The sequence below is a fragment of the Octopus bimaculoides genome, chromosome 1, assembly GCF_001194135.2.
Source record: "Octopus bimaculoides isolate UCB-OBI-ISO-001 chromosome 1, ASM119413v2, whole genome shotgun sequence".
Lineage (NCBI taxonomy): Eukaryota > Metazoa > Mollusca > Cephalopoda > Octopoda > Octopodidae > Octopus > Octopus bimaculoides.
This window is the reverse complement of record NC_068981.1, coordinates 22413803-22420584: the sequence shown is the minus strand read 5'-3', so window position 1 is coordinate 22420584 and position 6782 is coordinate 22413803.

Here is a 6782-nt window from a genome sequence, read left to right as displayed (position 1 = left end):
ATATATATATATATATATATATATATATATATATATATAAACTTACAGACGCGTATATATGTATTTTTATTAATATTAAGCAGAAGTAGCAGAGTGACTCAATGTCCAAGAGTTTCGTGTGTTGGCACTTATCAAACTATCAGCAATGTAACTTAACGTGGGCCGTTGGCGAATTCTTTTTTTTCTTTGTCTCCTTCTTTGGACTTTTCCCCTTTCTCCTTTCGGACGAAGAGCTATGCTCAAAACGTTTAACTCTCTCCTTTCGCCGAGCGTCAAGCTAATAAACTTCTTGTGCACGTCCTCACATTCGTTGTTTTCCTTCTTTTCGTTTTGAATTCCTTGTTTATTTGAAGTGGTTGTGTGTGTGTGTGCGCGTGCGTACGTGTGTGTATACGTATGTTATTAATGTCGAACAAATAAGAAAGATATTTTTAAATTAAAACTGAAGCTGAGAGTTTGTTTCGAGTTTCACGGCGGTGCAATCATCATTCGAGTCGTGAAACAAACCCTCAGCTTATGTCTTAATAAAAAGGAAAATTATATATATATACATGTGTGTGTGTGTGTGTATTATATAGACAGACAGACAGATAGACAGACAGACAGACAGACAGACAGACAGACAGACAGACAGACAGACAGATAGATAGATAGATAGATAGATAGATAGATAGATAGATAGATAGATATACATGCATACATATATACATACCTATGTGGTCTGATCAGTAAGTGTCCGAAATGTTGATATAGTAACGAAGCTAAAGCATGCAGAGTGAAGCCACTTGGCTAAGATTGACCATGTACTCTGCTGTACATGTGCACTAAGTTTTAACGTTCTAGCTCACTTCGGTTGTTTACAGCAGTGCCTGGAAGGAAGGTGTGTAGCGTGTGATCGTCGTATTGACCGCGAAAGAGAAAGTTGAGCAGAAAATCTGCATCAAATTTCACCAAAAGCTTGCCGATACCTGCTCAGAGGCCCACGCAAAGTTTTCAAAATGTTTTCATCGTTCTTGACATAATCATGGAGATCTTGTGCAACTAAAACCCAAGTGTCGTTTTTGGTCAACTGAAGGCAGTTTTGGCACAAACTTTGCAGATGCGCGTCTCATATCCAAATCTTCCGTGATAATGGACTGAACTGAACTGTAACTAATCTGCACATCCTCTGATAACTCATGGATGGTGATTCGACGTTTTCCCCTCACGGCTTGCGATGTCTTTCTCAGTTCTGCTGGCTGTGGATCTTCCAGGACGTTTGTCAATGTCAACATTTTTCGGCCATCTTTGAAATGTCTGAACCACTCGTACATTGGTGTGCGGCTTATACACTCTTCTCCATACACTTTCTTTAACCTTGCGCAGGCCTCTGAGCAGGTAACGCCATGACAACTTACTTTGTCATGGTCAATAAGACGATCACACGCTACACACCTTCCTTTCAAGCACTGCAGAAAACAGCAGAAGTGAGCTAGAATGTTAAAGCTTAGTGCGCATACACAGCAGAGTTCAAGGTCAATCTGTGCCAAGCGGCTTCACTCTGCGTACTTTAGCTTCGTTACTATGGCAATAGGCCGGATACTTATTGATCAGACCACGTATATACATGCATTCATACGTACTTGCATATACATATGTACGTGTGTATGTGTGTGTGCGAGAAAGCGCGAAAGTGTGTGTGTGTGTGTGTGTAAACACAAATACATACATATCAGTGAAGCAATCTCATCAAAAGTAGAGCCGAGTGCAAACATTAGAGGCCTGATAATAGTTATTTGAGACAGGAAAGAAAATTCATACACAATAATAGAAGCCAGCTGTCCAGAAGATGTGAACATTTCTTCCATATGATCAAGAAGGAAAAGGTTTGTGAACAACAGCTTCAAAGCATGCAGCTTATGCACTCTGAGAATGAATTCACTTTTATTTCAACAATCATTGTACGTTTGGCTAGCGACAATCAGCAAAAGTTGAGATTTTCAAGCAAAGGAGAATAAACTGGGTTGCACACACTTTTATGCGTAAGCTCCCAGCAATGGGACTTTGTTAGAAACCAACTCCTTCCTTAAAGGAGGAATGCAAGCAATCAAAGGAAATGGCATACATATTCACATACACAAACACACACATACAAACACGATAGATAGATAGATAGATAGATAGATAGATAGATAGATAGATATAGACAAACATATACACATATCTATATACATAAATAAATACACACTCACAGACACACGAACAGACGCACATAGACACACACACCTATGATTTTGTGTACATGTATATATCTACATAAACATATTTATACTCATACATATACGTATGTATGTATGTATGTATGTATGTATGTATGTATGCATGCATGAAGATTCTGTATGTCTCGTGAGACTATGAATCTGTAGTTGGATGTTTCCTCTCCAAGGCGTAGGCCTTGATAATGGTTTCATGGAAGAGCAGTTGTTGGCCATGCATGCAAGTCTCTGATCCCGACCTCACCGATATTTTCCAAGAGCAAGACGAGGCCAATATGGTGTCGTAGGCGTTGCCGTCAGAAAGTAAAAAGCCGGAACATAACCGCAAGGTATTCTATCCGACGCTCTAACGACTTCGCCAGTTCACCGCCTGACGTACACACACGCGCGCGAGCGCATGCATGCATGCATACAAACGTATGAATAAGTATACAGACATACATAGATTCCTTCATCAATATATCAGTATATATATGGCGGCGAGCTGGCAGAAATGTTAGCACGCCAGGCGAAATGCTTAGCGGTATTTCGTCTGTCTTTATGTTCTGAGTTCAAATTCCGCCGAGGTTGACTTTGCCTTTCATCATTTCGGGGTCGATAAATTAAGTACCAGTTACGCACTGGGGTCGATGTAATCGACTTAACCCCTTTGTCTGTCCTTGTTTGTCCTCTCTATGTTTAGCCCCTTGTGGGCAATAAAGAAATAAGAAACGTTAGCACGCCGGGCGAAATGCTTTGCGGTATTTCGTCTGTCAAAATAGACCGATAGAATAAGTACTAGGCTTACAAAGAATAAGTCCTGGGGTTGATTTGCTCGACTAAAGGCGATGCTCCAGCATGGCCACAGTCAAATGACTAAAACAAGTAAAAGAGTAAAAGAGTATAAAGAGAAAAAGGAATTACGATAAGCACATATTTGTTATATGTTCTTACGTACGTTTCACCATGTGCGTATGCGTGTAAGCGCGTGTGTAAACACACACATATACATAGGTAATATATACTTGATAGCTTTCCACCCCTAAACGAGGAAGACCACCACTGACCATTAAGAACATGGTGCTCCACACCTTTGGTTCCCATTCACTACATTGGCGAATCGCTTTCATGCAGCTCGCTTAAATTCTGCATGAAAAATGTGTTTTTCGAAATTACCCACTCCACCCTTTCCTCGTTTTCTTCATTAGTGGTGATGACAAGCATTGCTCTTCCCATTGAACCCTCCAAATTTCACATGCCTTCAACATACATACATTGCTGTTGTTGTTGTTGGCACTCCGTCGCTTACGACGTCGAGGGTTCCAGTTGATCCGATCAACGGAACAGCCTGCTCGTGAAATTAACGTGCAAGTGGCTGAGCACTCCACAGACACGTGTACCCTTAACGTAGTTCTCGGGGTTATTCAGCGTGACACAGTGTGACAAGGCTAACCCTTTGAATTACAGGCACAACAGAAACAGGAAGTAAGAGTGAGAGAAAGTTGTGGTGAAAGAGTATAACAGGGTTCGCCACCATCCCCCGCCGGATCCTCGTGGAGCTTTTTAGGTGTTTTCGCTCGATAAACACTCACAACGCCCGGTCTGGGAATCGAAACCGCGATCCTACGACGGCGAGTCCGCTGCCCTAACCACTGGGCCATTGCGCCTCCACACATACATACATACATACATAACTGCGCGCACACTCCATCCCATTTATATGCACATTTGTTTAACATGTAAAATGTATGGAAGCTGTGACCGTAAACTTCATATATTTGCATGTTTTGATGTTGTTTTTCTCTTGTACATCCATATGTCACTTTCTTGATACTTTGTAGATGACATTTGCGGCAGAACTTGTTAAAACCCATTAAGTGTTTAATCCGGGGGAAAGGTGCAAATAGAATTAAAGAGAGACGAAGGGCGATTTTGCAATTCGAGTGATATCTTCTTGTAATAGACATGACGTGCGAACTAAGTGAAACAGGAAGTGGAATATGCTCGCATACTGGGCTCGCTTGCAGCTTATCTCCTGTTCTCTTAGCCCAAGTCCAGTCATATGTGATACAGCTGTTGGTTTTGATGGTGTTGCTAAGTCGGCGAGCTGTCAGAATCGTTACTGCGCGACGAGTTGGCAGAAACGTAAGCACGCCGGGCGAAATGCTGAGCGGTATTTCGTCTGCCGTTACGTTCTGTGTTCAAATTCCGTCGAGGTCAACTTTGCCTTTCATCCTTTCGGGGACGATAAATTAAGTACCAGTTATGCACTGGGGTCGATGTAATCGACTTAATCACTTCATCTGTCCTTGTTTGTCCTCTCTATGTTTAGCCCCTTGTGGGCAATAAAGAAATAAGAATCGTTACTGCGCCGGGAATTCCGCTGAGGTCGACTTTGCCTTCCATCCTTTCTTGGTCGATAAAATAAATACCAGCTGAGCACTGGAGTCGATTAATTGACTTTATCCTTACCCCAAATTTCTGGCCTTGTGCCAAAATTTGAAACCGATATTGTTGACGTACTTGCTGCTGCTGCCGTTTGCGAAATTACTGTTGGCGTCGTCGTCATCGTTGTCATTGCTGCTGCTGCTGCTGCTGGTTTTGTTTGTGGGTATCGTCATTGTCATTGTTGTTTAACACGAAGATCAACTCTGATCTAGCAGGCCTATGGTTAAAGCGCTCCAGCCAAGACCATCTCATTTTTTTTTTTTACCAGAGAATGTTCTCAGGAACTACATCACTCAAAACGTCCTTCTCTTTTTCAAAATGGTATTTGTGTGGTTTGAGGGAAATTTCGCTGCTATTTCTAGTAGATCAAGCGAGCACGTAGACGGTCCCTCATTAGTCTCCCAGATTGTTTTGTTTTGGTCTTTTTATGTGTTTGACGGTGATGGTGGGACAAGGGTGTCTTCCGAACTCACAGTGTTGCTTAATTTAGCAAAACTATCAACGTTTGAGATAAAAACTAAGATAGTATTTATTCTCTGACGTCGTATATATATGTATTATGCGTGTAGATGTGGTATATATATTATATTATCTCCAGATGTACACACGTACATGAACATAACGTACATACCTTCAAAAGCAAAGCTTTCGACAAGAAGAGCCCTGCTCGCTGTGGCGTCAGACTATTCGCAATAAACTTCTCTGTTAAGTAATTAATTAGACATATAGCATTGAATTGTCTACACATATTTCACCACCACCACCACCACCACCACCACCATCATCACTGTTTGTACAGACACGCACGCACACACACACACACACATCACATTAATTATGCGCAAACACACTCATATACGCATGCGCATGCACACAGGTCCATGTGTGAATCAAAGTATGTTATTTAAGGTGCAGTCTTCTTCCGAGTAACGGGTTTGTGTATTTAAACGTGCTTGTGTGAGAGGGAGAAGAAATGAAAGGGAGAGAGAGAGAGAGAGAGAGAGAGACGGTGTACATGTGTGTGTGCGTGTGTGTGTGCGCGCGTTTGCGTGCTTATGGAGTAAGCGTGCTTAGTGAACACGTTCTTTCAAGTAATAGTTGATATATATATTTAATCACCCCCACACCTCCTAAAAAAGTCATTATGGTTATCAACTGAAGAACTATAATAGTTTCCTGAAGATAAGATGATTGTGTGTGTAGTGTGTAGGTATATATATGTAAGTATACATGCATATATGTGTGTGTGTGTGTGTGTGTGTGTGTGTGTCTGTGTATGTGTGTGCAATATATAAGTGCACATACATACATACATACATGCAAATGGTGTATGCACACCTTCCAGTTTCACTTCTTTAATTTTACCAAAATAATTACTCCATTGAATTGCATTGAATTACTTACTATACGTTATATCAAACTATACATACACACATGCATACATACATACATACATACACACATGCATACATACATACATACATACATACACACATGCATACATACATACATACATACATACATACATACATACATACACACATGCATACATGCATACATACATACATACATACACACATACATACATACATACATACATACAAGCATACATACATACATACATACATACATACATACATACATACACACATACATACATACATACATACATACATACATACATACATACATACATACACACATGCATACATACATACATACATACATACATACACACATGCATAGCTGCCCTGCAGGTATGAATATCTTCTTGAAAAATCAAAGAAAAAGACAATAACTATGTACAACTGCTTCGAAACCTCCAGCTTCTATATCCAGACTACGAATTCATATTCATGCCAATAATAATTGGAGCACTAGGTTTTGTTAGTAAATGCTTACAGGAGAATCTGGATAAACTGGGATTTTCAGAAAGAGAAATCGACTGCCTAATTCGTACATTATAAGTGCAATCTGTGAGTGGAACAATAAAGATATGCAAGACTTTTCTCAAGTTCCAAATGTGAATGTGTCTGTGTTAACTACATCCCAAAGATAGAGCCTTGTATCTTTGTTGGAAACTGGCTCCCTCCTCAGTGG